At 28.8% G+C, this 15030-nt stretch overlaps 1 long non-coding RNA gene across 1 annotated transcript; it reads left to right on the top strand.

Annotated features, from left to right (window-relative positions):
* Positions 1–251: 251 nt before the first annotated feature.
* Positions 252–9843, top strand: LOC119672605. The gene is made up of 3 exons (XR_005251925.1): positions 252–283; positions 2512–2658; positions 9738–9843. It is a non-coding gene; the product is annotated as an uncharacterized LOC119672605 (long non-coding RNA).
* Positions 9844–15030: the final 5187 nt, after the last annotated feature.

Genomic DNA, 15030 nt, shown 5'->3' with positions numbered 1-15030 from the left:
TAATATATATGATCATTGTAAATACTAGTTTTGATTTAGACACATTATAAAATTTTAAATATTATTTTATTTTTAATTCGAATTTATCATTGAATTTTATTTAAAATTTGACATTTTAATTATTTTTTATTCGGTAATATCTAAATTATCACACATGGCGTATACGCACCAAATTTTATACGTTATATGCTTCATAGGAACTTGAAAAAAGGTTTTTCAGTAAAAACAAGTAAGATACCATAGAGTATCAACAGTAATATCACAAATAAACCGTAGAGTTGAAGTAAGTTTTTCATTTAGACCGACTGCCATATTAATGTCATGGTTTCGATTTTCAGTGTATGCCCATTTGGCAACGGATTTAGGATAAAGTCAACAATTCTGAACAATTTTTTCTAATACGCCAAAATAGCTGATTCCACTAAAAATAGTTGTCGGATGAGAGTCCCCGGCAAATCGAAATAGCATCAATTAAGCTAATCTTACTAAACTCTATAGAAGATCTTAGTCAGTTCCAAGATCTCTTCTTAAACAGCAATTTTGCCTTTATCAATGGTTCCAGATAGTTTGAATAGCTTCAATTTTTTATTATAATACAATGGGTCTAGTACTTTTCAAAGCGCTTTTTTCTATGCGCACGAAATGAGTAAGCCAACGAAGCTGCTGATTTTTGATGCACTTAACTACATCAATGCGCAATATAGCTCGTTTTATCTAATTCGATACTCATTGCCAACGCGTTAGAGACCATAGGTCTTTCATCAAATTTTTCTATCGAATGCTCCTAATGCCTTCCCACCTTTTTTGGTTATCGTCCAAGATTCTGAACAACGCAGTAAAATAAACAGGATAGACATCAGTACAGAGCAGGATTATTTGTGGAGAGGGGGCCTTATTTTTAAATTATTAACATAGTCGAAACTAATTTCAGTTAGAAAGAGTGATTCTTTGTTGAATCTGTAGGCAACAACAGTTAAAAACAGTGACGTGACCGGTCAAAAAATTTGATTGTAGACAAAAAATACACAGTTGATCCTCAATTTTTTACCACAATACCTATTGCTTTACTTGTTTTTCTAAGTTGGAAAAAGCTGCACTGACGGCGCGGGTGTTTTAGTCAAACAATTCTAATATCGTTGGCATACGTTATTGGCTTTTACTTTTGTAAAATATTGTGCCAGTTTTGTTCAAATCTGCTGCTCTGATTATCTTTTCCAACATTAGATTGAAGTATAACTAAGACGACACTACAAAGAGTAACGCTACCTGAAACCTCATTTTTGTTGAACCACCCGTAGAGATTCTTGCCATTTCTAATGAAGCTTGTGAAGTTGTTCAATCATCACTTATAGGTCATTTGGATACCTCAGTTTCCCATTCCAATTCATTATTTTATGCAAACTTCTTTTTCTGGAGTTATCTTTTCAAGTTTGGAAACAAGTAATAGTCATGGAGCCAAGCCTGAAAAATGCGGTAGGTGAGAAAGCAATTCCATTTTGGAATTGGAATCATTTGAAATCATTTCATTTTGGCATGATTTTCATTAATGTGTGACCGTGATTCTGCACCCAGTCGTTTTTTCTTGATTTCCTCATTCAATCGATCAAATAATCTGAAATAGTAGTTTGATGTTATTATTTTTTCTTTTTCCAAATATATTGTATGAAATTTATTCTACTTAAATAAAATACGGAAGTTAAAACTTTTACAGCCGCTTGTTAAGTTCGTGATCGTTTGGGAGAACTACACCCGGGCTATAGCCATTCTCTGCCTTATTGTTTTCCCTTAGGTGTGAAGTAATAGATCCATGTTTCATGAATTGTCACTAATATTTCCAAACAATTGTTTTTACTCTATTGTGAGCAAACGGTTCACCCATCTTGCCAAAAGCTTTTTGATGCCCAAATATTTATGTAAAATATTCGATATACATTTACATGATATATTTGTCATCTCTGCTATCTGCTACCAATACAATCTCGTGGATTTGTTCAATGTTTTTTTCAGTTGTGACCTCTTTTGAACAACCCGAACATTCTGTTGTTGTTAATGATGGTACAAGGTTGCCATAAACAAAATCCATTCCCAATTGGATTGCATCATTGTTCATTCGCTTCAAATGAAGAAATTTTATTACTGAAAGGCGATACTTTTACAGCTATCGTTTAAAACTTGTTAGATATACAAAATATAATTGACTTTGTTCTGACATTTCTACCTGTTGTGAAGTCAGGTAATTATCAATCCACCAGTATGTTCTTGAAATATAAAATCCGCAATTATAACAATTCAATTGTCATTGAAGTTTCAATGCAATTATAACATTAATATATTGAAGAATTGATAGATTTTATCCTAAATTTGTTTGCTCATTTCTTAAACTGTATAAAATAATTTAATTTCATGAGCAATTTAGAATCAATTAGAACTCAAAATAGAATAATATAAATAAATGTTTCTTCTTGTCCTTTCTTATTGGTACAACATTATTAATTAATTTTTGTATTGCAGGTACAAGGACAACAATTGAATTGCAAGTGATTTGACCATAATTGTTCTTAAAGCAATTGTAATTAAGTTTACTAATTCACGCACCAGCAGAGCAATCCGCATATATTAGACGCAAGGACAAACCTTACACCTGCTTTCAGGACCAACGTAACAATTCATAATGTTCATTTCCGTTTTGTGTGCACTCGACGACGTACTCATACGCACAACTCACTGGTGTGCATACTTAAATTACATAAATTGTGTCATGAGTGCTGCTGAAGTCAGTTGGTGTATCGCAAAGCGAACAGTATCTTTTGGTGAAATTTGCTTTGTGATACTGCACATACACTCACATTCATGCACTTTTAATGCGTATCTGTGTATGCGAGAAAACACTTGCACATGACCACAGACAGACGCAGATGAACACAAGTTCACAAAATATTATTATGCTAATGCAGTGCAAATATCTGTCATCCGGTTGAGTAAAACACACTTGCAACTATACTGTATGGAACTGCACTACCACTGTCACTGCATCCAGTATGGAGGACATCTAGCACATCGAACACATTCAGCACATACTTTCGCACGCCTTTCAATTGGTTTTTGGTCTCAGATTATGTTGCGGTGCACGGCACAGGAAATTTGATCTAATGCGTACGGTGATTGCGTACTTCCGCTCGCATTTCATATTCATGTACTAATATTGAAACATGCGTCTCTGGATAAATGGGTCGGGTGTATGGGTGTGCATAGTTGGGGATGTGTGCCAATAATAACCTGTCCAAATGTACCGTAAATTCACAAAATTTATGTCAATCAGTTTACTTAGTGTTTACTTTGACATTGGCCAAATTGATGACATGTTGGTTCAGAAGACTTAGCCAATGTTTAAATTATTGGTCGTGATTGCTGCTAAAATGCTTTTTCAAAATTTTCAAAATTTTTTGAAAATTTTATTAAAATGATTTTTCTTTTTTAGTTAGAACAAAGTGAATTAGCTTGGCCTTTAATAATATTACATTATTGAATATAAAATAATTTTGTATAATTTGGTCAGCAGAATATGGAATATGGAGAGCAATCAGAAGCTAATCGTAAGCGGCTCCAAAGGCATGTAAACAAAGAAGTTAGCAGGCTTCTCAATACCACAGGTATTAACCCCGACCGCCTAGGGAATTTTAAAGTCTAAGTAAAAATATAGGATGACATTAAAGGCAAACTGATCATTAGTTTCCTCACAACTATGTAGATGTAGTGTTAACAAACACTGTTGTATACATAGTTTTATAGTGTTTGTAATAAAAAGTTTTTATTAAAAACAAAAAAAAAAAACACTTGAAAAAGAATTTATTATAGAAGGATTAGTATAATAAATTGGAAGGTATCGTAGAATATTATACTATTTGAAAAAGATTTTATACAATGATATACTCGAAATACTCAAAACAGCCAAAAATTCAATTATTTAAAAATAATTAAAAAAAATTTTGTTGCAATTTCACTACTGTTTTCTCTCTATTGAAAATAATAGTTTATATTACGAATTTAGTTTCTTTCGCCAAAATCGACTTTTAAAATCAATTTAATAATGGTGCTAAGCAAATCATAGGACCAAAATATGTTATTATACTGGTCTTATTAATTGAATGCATAATGTATTCTAACAATGTTATGAATTTAGATGCTCAAAAAGCCCGCTCTTCTTTAATTTGAAAAAAATATAGTCTTATACACATACTTCTGTAAAGAGTACCTCAAAAAAAAAGCACCCATAAAACAGTAAAACAGAAAGAATACCACTACAAACATAATAATTTTAAAATTTAACAGAAACATAAAACCACTTCTACGAGGGCGGTTTGATAAATCAGTGACTTTTTGAATTTCCCGTGCAGTTACTCCAAATGCAACAGTGCTGCTGTCAGCTGTAATCTACTAGTGGGCAACTTTCTAATTTTGAGCAAGCTATGTCGTTCAGTTGGTGTTTGATAGCCGTTCAAAGCAGACAACCTCGTGAATTTTTTGCGAAAATGGAAAAAAGTGAATTTCGTGAGCTGATTAAGTATTACGATCTCAAATCCACGAATTGGGATACAAACTGCTACCCCATCCAGCATATTCTCCAGATTTAGCCCCCTGCGACTATTTTCTGTTTTCAAACCTAAATAAATGGCTGGGCGGTAAGAGATTTGAGTCGAATGAAGAAGTCATTACCGAAACAAACGCGTATTTTGAGAGCTTTGAGAAAACCTTTTATTTGGAGGGAATAAGAAAATTAGAAAAACGCTGGAATAAATGTATAAATGTAAATGTAAGCTAAAAGGTGATTATGTAGAAAAATAAAATGTTTATTTGCCGAAAAAATTTGTTTTATTCAAAAGGTCACTGACTTATCAAATCACCCTCGTATTTTATGGAAGTAAAACATAAAGAATACCAATACAATCAAGCCAAGAATTCAAATTTTTGTAAATCAATGCCTACAAAGAATCTCGCGGTTCTGATAGTCACAATATTGATCTATAGGCTCGGAAAAGCCAAACTAGAACAATAGTGGATATTCGGGAACTCAATAATGGCTAAATAGTGATATTGTTTGATAAGAACTAAAAGAAAACTCTGACGACGACTTGAAGAAGAGCAGTGGATCGCGAATTAAAGAATGCAAATTACTCATGAAAAAAGCATTGCCTATTTCCCAAACAGAATTTAAGTTAAACTAATAATAAATGCTCTATGGTTTACCTAGTAGGACAGACATACATACATACATAAGCATGAAAGTTAAATTAGATTATATTTCAATGGCTGTTCATTATAGGGGCAAATTGTTTTTGTACTAATTCTCACCCAAAATGAATTAAGAATTGTTCGATTCTCTTGTGGTACGGAGAATTTTCTATCATTTCTGATTATTCTGGATTCAAGTACTTTTATCACTACTTGACTGTTAAAAAAGAAATAAATAGTCTGATATTTAGATTAATAGAAATTATTTATAATCGCCCTATAATCTTTGTGAGGATATGAAAGATATAATACTATAACATGTAATTATAATTGAAACTTTATTTATTTAATTGTGTATATAAAAATACATGCGTGAGTGAAATTAGGGAGTTTGCTTCCTAATGGATTTATGGATGAATTTGATTAATATTAGTTTAATATTAGTGTTGTCTGGTTTTGTCTTGTTCAATTGTAAAAAAAGATTGTAATAAAATCGTTTTCAATGTATGACTTGTTACTTTAAAGAATGACGTTCAGTATTTTTTGTACAAAAAAATTAAATTTTTAGTCAACAATAAAAATTCCTTCATAAATTTAAATAATTAATCTACCAGCTAGAATTTAAATTAAAAACTTCAAATTCTTAAATTCAAAACCATTCGTTTTTCTTACTCGTAATTATCCTCGCACTAATTATCGAACGCATTTGCGAGTTCCGTCACATTAAATTGAACTTTGCACTGTAATTGCAAATTGTGCGCATAAGTTAATTAATTAAATTTAATAATAATCGATTTAATAATTTCGTAATAATTAAAATGACTGTGGAATGAAACTGTTTTGTCACAGTCTCAAACTTGCATAATTAAACGAGCATTAGCTCCGTAATTATTGACAGTGCAATTATGCAACTACCCAAACGGATTTGCTGTAGTTCAATACAAATTTTTACTTCAAAATGTCCTCATCGAATAGAATTTTTTTTCATTCAGTACCTTTGAGCAAATGCAGGAACAGTGAAAGCTAATTTGCGAAAGTACAGAATGCATATAGCAAAAAAAAACAGAATAAAATTCTAAAGGAAAGTTTGCTTAATAGAACGAGCTTCTTAGTAAGGAATATAAAGAAAATCTTTGATTCAAAAAAAAAATCCATGCTAACGTAACCAATTTTGTTAACTTTAAAAAGTCAATTGAAAAAAAATTACTGAGAAACTTTAAGTTGAACATATTAGGTGACAAAGACTTATTATTTTAATAAAAATGACAAATAAAATAAAAATAAACAATATTAACCCAATTTAAGTTAAGTAATATGATATTTAGTCTAGTTCATCAACTTACTTAGACCAAATAGATTTATTGTAACACCACTCTTCACCACGGAACCTTAACTATTCTTATTTATGGAATAATTTCAACACTATTATGAAACGCAAAAAAGATATATTCACTGAAGAAGTAAGCCCAGCTTAGAACTAGATCTGAGTAGCTCTAAAAGAAGTGTCGCATTTTTTCTGACCTAATTTCACCTCACTTGATTTGGAATGAAACAATCTTAATCTTTGGACTCGAAAATAGCAAGTAAGTAAGGATAAGTTTTGCAGTAATCTGTTAAGAAGCAGAAAATACAAAAGAAAATGCGCCGAAGTAGCAGCAAGCCAAAACAATATGAATGAACTCTACTTTTTAGACAGAGTACTAGTAGGGAAATAGAAGAATGGAGAAAGGAATTTAAAAATTGACAGCGAGCAACAAATCAAACCTAATCCAATCAAAAGAAGTTCGCAGTGCCGGCGTTGAAATTATTAACTTAAATGACAGCAATCTTGAAGAATGAAATAGTTTCAACAATACAGTGGCAAAAAAACTGGAAATCACCTAAAAATGATAAACATATATGCCGGATATCTTAAAGTAAACCCATAAATTGCTGCCCACATACTGATGTCGATTTTCCGTAAGGTATTGGAAGAAAAGATCTGTCACGAGCAGTGGAAGAAAGCATTTCTGTAAACGTTTCTAAGTGAAGAGTTGCGTCTTTTTATCTGCTGTAATATTATACTCCTGACTTTTTCTTTTTTAAAAAAACTTAAATTTTTAAGGACGTTAAGTCGCCATACTAATATAAAAGTTATCTTTGATTGTCAGTACCTAACGGCTTTTAACTGTGACGGACTTTAAACGCCTATAACTATATACATCTTCTAGGTTTTGTGTAATGGTGGCCGTTATATTAATCATGTCCACTGTATTTGAAAACTTGATTATAAAATCTATACGAGTATACAGTAGAGGCTATACAGTAGAGAAATTAGAACTCTTACAAATTCAAATTTTCCATAAATTAGAATTAAAAAATTTCAATCATTATGAGTTCAATTATGATACTTCAAATAACATTGAAGGTGACGTTCCCAATCCTACATCGACTGTGTCTCATTCTGAAGCTCGATTAAAAACGCCAATATCTTAATAAATTAGTGCAAAAAAATTACTCGTTTCCTACTAATCACATAACCAATCTTTTAACTCTTCGTAACGATAACATTGTAAAAAATTTGACTAAATTTAAAAAACAAACAAACATTACTAAATATTTTCTACAATAATACTTCATAAGGATTGATTTCAACTTTAATATAAAATTTTCATGTATATATCTTGCCATTAATTTATGAATGTTCACTATTTTAAAACTATATTTTTACTTTAATGGACTCAGTTCACAATTTTTTTAATTTAAATGGAATAAATTCTTAATTGATTCCATTACTACTGAAACGTATTAGTGTAGTTAATATGGAATAATTACTTAACAAAACATTAAAACTTATAAAAAAAAATAGTTGGTTTTTTCTGAGTTCCAGATTTCTTCAACCAATAATATTTGAAGCATTTGAAATAATCACATTTATTGTTGAATTATAATAACCTTCACATTTTATGCTTAGATTGAGTTTCTCATATAATTTCCTTTCATTTCATCTCAGTTGTATATAGATACGTAGATACATGTCAATACAAACTTATATATGTATAAGTTTGCAATATACACATCAATAAGCAAATATATTTAAATTTGCATAGCTTTGCTTTCAAGTTGACATTTGCATAGTATTACCAAAGTATTTCGTATAATAGACAATTTCAATGATATCCTTTTAAATCAGTTGCACCCTTAAGAGGATTTATAAGATACAAAAAATGAAAGCAAAACGAGACTTTGTTGGATGAAATAGAATAGATAAAATAGACTATCAAATTGGTTGATGCAATTATTTGCATACTTTTAGGAACAAAAGAAAAAAATTTATAAAAATTGCATCAATTTGTGTGGGCGAAGTGTAATGACTACAAAGGCAGAATGCGGAGAAAAGTATTCGGATTAACTGGGTCTTAAGTTTAAATATAAAAGCCAATGAGACATATACTATGTATGTCATATAAATTTTACATATTGTTGGTTTCATTAAATAATATATAGTTAAATTTTTGTACGTAAAGGGAGTTATGCATTTTTGCTAGAATTTAAACTCAGGGAAAATTTTTTATTAGATATTATTTTTATGTTTTCATATTTGAAATTATTCAAATAAATTTAAAAAATATTGAAGTAAACTTTTTTGAAGTTATCAAGAATAAATACAAATATTTGAAACATTTATTTACTTAATTTCGACAATGCAGATAGTAAGACTCTGTGCAATACATTAAACATATATTGCTTTAATAATTTTGTTTAAAATTAAATAGTTTTTCAAATATAAAAATCTAGCATTTCATCACATTTGTTCTAACAAATAAAATAAGTTCGGTCAGGTTAATCTACCTACATGGAACGTATATGGAGTTATGAAGTTCAATTATGGGGTACTCAAGCAGACTCAAACCTGGCAATTATCCAGCGTTTTCAATGTAAAAAACTACGAATGATCTCAAAAGCACTTTGGTATAACAAATGAACAACTGCATAAACAACTACGTGTTCCGACAATTAAGGAAGAAATATCTCGTATTATAAAAAATTATGCTCATCGCATATATGTACATCCAAATCCGCTGGTTACACACTTGATGGCCACCTCCACTTTTACAAGGCTAAAAAGAAAAACATCGAAAGACGTTTTAGATATGTATATGTAGGTCACACATTTCTATTTTAAGTATATATGGATATGTCACTGGACATAGTCCTTTTTTAGATCGTAATAACTACTATTACGATTCATATTCATATATATTACTTATTGTCATTCACACCTGACAGATTGTAATAAAATAAATGGTTTTAAAAAAAAAAAAAGTTAATCTGGTTAGCACTAAGCCACGCGTAGATTTATTACTAAAAACAAGTATTCAATAATTGACTAAATTAAATGATTAAAGTATTACCTGTTGATAATGATAATGACATGAATTTTAGCTAAATTTAACCATAAAAATGAATTTTATTTAACAATTTATTTAACAATTGAAGTAAACAAACTTATAATTTCTTTTTTTCAGGAAAAGGCCATGAATCAGTAGTAGGAGATAGAGATAATGCATTAACGAAATTTGATTTTTAAAGTCATATATGACGAAAGATGAGTATTTGGCAATAATCGAAACAGCTGTATGTATGATCAGCCAAAAATTCAATAAATTAAAAGTAATAAAAATTTGTTGTTGCAATTCATTACTGTTCAAAATATTTTTTTATTAAAAAATATCTATTATAACAAAAGTTTCTTTCTTCTTTTTCAATGACATTTGAAGCGTTTTACAGTGTTACCATTACTTTCTTCCTTTAATCGAAAGAAAAAAGCTTATGAAAGTTTTTACTTGCTTCAAGAAACTTTTGGTAAAGATGCTGAAGCAGCCATATGTAAATCTTAGAATGGTACGCAAATAATTCAAAAAGAAGAAAAATTGGGACCACTCACTAACGCCAACTTCAAGAATCCTTTAATGGTTGATAACTCTTCTCTTACAAGACACCAAAGATGACATCTCTACGATGAAAAATAGATTTATTACGATAACCCAAAACGCAAAAAATTATTGGTTTATTAAGGCAAGTCAACTATATCAATAGTAAAAAAAAACCTTCGTGAAAGAAAGACATTTGGTGGGATCAGAAATTAATGAAGTATTGTGAGTTACTAAAACCGAACGGAACTGTTAGTGCTGAACGTTACAAACAACAATATAAAGATTTCAAACATGGATTGTACGAAAAGTGGTTGATTCCAGTCAGCAAAATGCTTTGGTTGTGATTTTATTAAATCCATAAATCCATTATGATGGAATCCATAAATGATGATGCAAGATGGTGAAAAGTTAAAGCGGGTTAGCTTAGAATATACCGGCTATGTTAGGTTAAGTTAGAATATATCATGAGTCTATTGACTCATTGTGGCTTTATAAAACAAAGAATGGAAAATATTTTAATTAAAATAAAATTTACATATTCGTAGAAATAAATGTGTTTTTTTAGCAAAAAAATCCTAACTTATCTTAATAATAAACCCAATGATATTATGAAATTATAAAATTAAATAGTATTTATTTATTATTTAATTATTTTTTATTTATTAAACCAAGTCATACTTAAATACTGAATAGCACTTTAGATAATAAAAAATTATTAATAACTGAAAAAATGAACATAAAAATAAACATAAAAATAAAACAAATAAAAAGTAATAATAATCAAATAAAATAAAAAAATAACAAATTTAATAATTAAATAAATTTATATTTTGAAAATTAAATTCAAATCCCAAACAAATGCATTCGAAGTCCCTTGCACGTATGATTAATATTATTTCGTTTACTCTAAGAGCACATCAAGAAGAAACTTTCTCTTCTTCTTTACACAGTACTTTCCAGTTTTTCATCTCTTATTCCGATTTCACTTCGTTTCGTTTGTAAATTGTACTGAATCGAATAGAAAATATTTCTCTTTACTTATGCTTCTATTTCACATGCTCTTAAATGTTACTGCAAAGTTACTTAAATGTTTTGTTCTATTTATTTTTGTTGTTGTGTTTGTTGTTGTTGCTGCAATGTCAGACACTTTATTTTGCTTCAGTTTACTTTACTTATCGTATTACTCGTACCTCGTACTCCTTAATGAACCATGACCCTTACTAACATAAATTTTATTGTTATATCAAAGTATCTTACTTTTGTAATGCCACAGAGCTTAGTACTCGTACAAATGTGCACAACTAAAATCTTAGGTAAAAACAACACAACACACCCACACATCCATACGTAAACAAGTCCGTATGAAAACAAGTTCATCCTTAACAATAACAATAACAACAACAACAACAACAAAGCAGTAAAACATAACATATCGAATTAGTTAATTGCAGTTGTGCAGCATCTGCTTTGTGCTTGTCAGTAACTTTCAACAAAAATTGACTTTTATTTATGAGTCTCTTATTTGAATTGTTTATCAACAATATTGCTTTAATTTTTGCACAAATAAACTTTAAATCTGAAAATTGCAGAAAGCAATTTTGATTTAATTAAATTTATTAACATTGTTTTAAAAACATTAATATATTAAATAAACACAATATATGATATAAAATATACATTAAACAAATATAACATTAGATTAGGTTGAAATAGTTGGCATTAAGATGCCAAGCATTGACCCCGAGGTTCTTAATAATACTATTAAACAAATATTTTAACTTAAACAACTTTTGATAAACATTAAACGTGGTTTGAAGAGATAATTTTCTGAAGCTTTAGCAAGAAAATATCATCAACATCATTTACTTAAGTGATTAAGTTAAAGATTGAAATTATACTCATCGTAAAATAAGCTTTCTTACTTACTTGTATATATTTTCTTGTTTCAATGAAATGCAATTTAAAAAAATCGTTAAGGAAGTAAAGCTCTTTACCTCAATCACTCATACAGTTAGTGCTCGCTAAATTTATATTAAATTTGCATTTTTCCATAAATTTAACAGCGAAAGTAAATGCTTACAGCATTGAAGAAATCGAAAAAAATAAAATAAAATAAACCACAGCCAATAAGAGTAAAAACAGGATAAAATTTAATAAAAATACCAGCTAACAGCACTAGAAAACCGAAAAAATAAGATGAAATCAACCATAACTATTAGTGCTTAAAACAATAAAATTATATAAAAAATGCTAGCAGCAAAAAAAAACTGAAACAATAAGATAAAATAATCCCCAAACAATGCTGCTCAAAAAACACAAGATTAAATAAAAAATGTCAGCTACCAGACTGCAAACAATACATTGTTTAAGAAAGAATATAGTTTTACTCCATATATTTCTACAAAATTTCTATATAACCATTTTCAATGTTTAAAATTGTTAAAAAAATGTTTTAATGTTTTTTTAAAAATATTTAAAAAATTCATTTATAAATCAAAGTATCTTTCATATACTTTTAAGTACCAGTTGTCTGTTATATTTGTCAGAAATCTTGATTACGAATAGTATAATACAGAAAGAACACGTTAATAAATTTTAAAAATGGTTTTAAAAAATAATAAAAAATTTTGAAAAATTTTAAATGAAATAATTAGAATAAATCTGTCAAAAATTTAATCCACAAACACAAAGACGTGGAAATGCAAGAAAATTCAAATATAACAGACGTCTCAAAATATTATTGACCTATCTTTGTCTTACGTTGACCACACTTACCGTATATATTCAAGAAGATTTGATAGTCAAGATTTGACTATCTTTAAAGAATGAGGTGTTCTCACTACATCGTTTACTTAGTTGGCCATTACAGACGTGAGTCGTCCTTTCAACGACTCACGTCAAATAGCCTCCGCTGATTCCAACGGAGCTGGTGTTGTTCAACATTATTTTACATAACCGTATAAATTTTGTTAGGACAAATTCAGACATAGCGGCATAGAAGGAACTTCTTGTCGTGGTGTCAAAATCAGCTTTGAAATTGACAAATAGGTGGTGTGTGTCAATTTGTTTTTCTTAGATCTTCTCCAGAATTTGACTTACTGTGAAAATCTGGTCTAGGGCTTCTCACAACCACGCTATCTAAAAACACAAAAAGTGCCTAGTAGTGACTCACTGTATTGAAAAATATTATTCTTTGGGATGATTATACCGTAACGAGTCTCTAGAACTTCTTTCAAAAAATTGTAAAGAATTCTAAGGGTAATCATTTTTCACTATTTTTGCTTTTGTTGAATTATTGTGTATACATCTTTTGAAAACTCCACATAATGCATTTAATATGATCATTAAAAAACAACTACAAGGAAGGAATATGTCAACAAAAAACAACATTAACCTTATATGGACACAGTTTTCCAATGACTATAAAATATAGTAAGCTACAAAGATTAAGGTATTACTATCTCAAAACAACGATATTCAAAGTTACTCAGCCCTTATATTTAGACGGAAACAAGATTTTATACCATATGTGTAATGTACAAATAATCCTAAAACTATCAAAAAAACACCAATGTATGTGTTTAAGTTTGAAAAAGAACTGGTTAGAGGTTATAATATTTATAATAATATAATATATGATATTTTTATAATATATTATGTACTAAAAGATGTACTTGATCATGAGAAAAATTTGAGTACTTGAAAAACTAGCTATAGAGGTTATCGAAGAAGCACTAATTTTGGATAAATAATTTTGAACAGTTGGGGGAAGTTTTTCATATTAAGTGAATAACTGACAATTTAAAATGAATAGACAAAGCATTACTTTAAAAAACCTTAAATTGATTTTAAAACAACAATTATGGCAGAAGACTTTAAGCAACTCATGGCTATACAGGAAAATCGATTTTATCGTAGATTGCACTCAATATCAGAACAATCGATTATGTAAGATCATGTGGTTTTTAGGCACAAGGCAGCCACTCTAACCTTACCTAACTTAGGTACTTATATGTGTATTTGGAAGCAGTTTCTTAAAGCAAACTGCACTTGATTGCATTTGAGTCCACGTAAAAATGTTAACTCTTTTCATTGGAACCTAAATAAAAAGGTTCACGTTCACTATTTTCTCAGTGAATTATTTATTAATTAATAATTGAATTCAGTTAATTAATAACCAATAAAAAATTATTGTTGTAATGCACTACTGTTCGAAATACGTTCATATTTAACATAGTTTTAAAAAATACTTAAGACGATAGTCAGTAGGATTAAAATTCTGTATTAAATTATATTGGAACTGATATTCATCCCTCATATCTTTATATGGTTTAACCGAAACCAATCTGAATTTTTTTATGCAGAATTTACGTTATTAATGTAATAACTATTTTTTTATAATTGTAAAAATATCTTATATACATAAGGAAACTAATTAACAGAATCCTATTTCATTTGCATATGAAATTGTAATGCAATATTTTGAGATTCCTTAAATATAAATATTCCAAAGTGAAAAATTTTTAAAAAGGAAATTTATATGCTTTTATTATAAAATATATTACCTCCACATATTTCTATTCTATAAAATAAATTTAATACCAATTAAGTTTCGTTCATATAAACCGTTTTAAATATTATTTGTATGAATTTAATGATTTTTAATTCTACTTACCATGACAACTGCTGTAGATTAAAACTTTTGATATGAATTCCTTTGTCTTCAAAAACATTTTTGCTTTATTCTTAATATTGCAAATTCTGAAAAATGAAAAATAGAATATTGAAATATTAAAAACTAATATAATAAAATTCTTTATTTTATACAAAAGCATTTTCAGTGTTAATTAATTACTACGAAATAATATTAAATTATGTATAATAA

Source organism: Teleopsis dalmanni, chromosome 1, assembly GCF_002237135.1.
Source record: "Teleopsis dalmanni isolate 2A chromosome 1, ASM223713v2, whole genome shotgun sequence".
Taxonomy (NCBI): Eukaryota; Metazoa; Arthropoda; class Insecta; order Diptera; family Diopsidae; genus Teleopsis; species Teleopsis dalmanni.
Note: the sequence above shows the minus strand (reverse complement) of the source record. Positions and strands in the feature narration are given on the sequence as shown.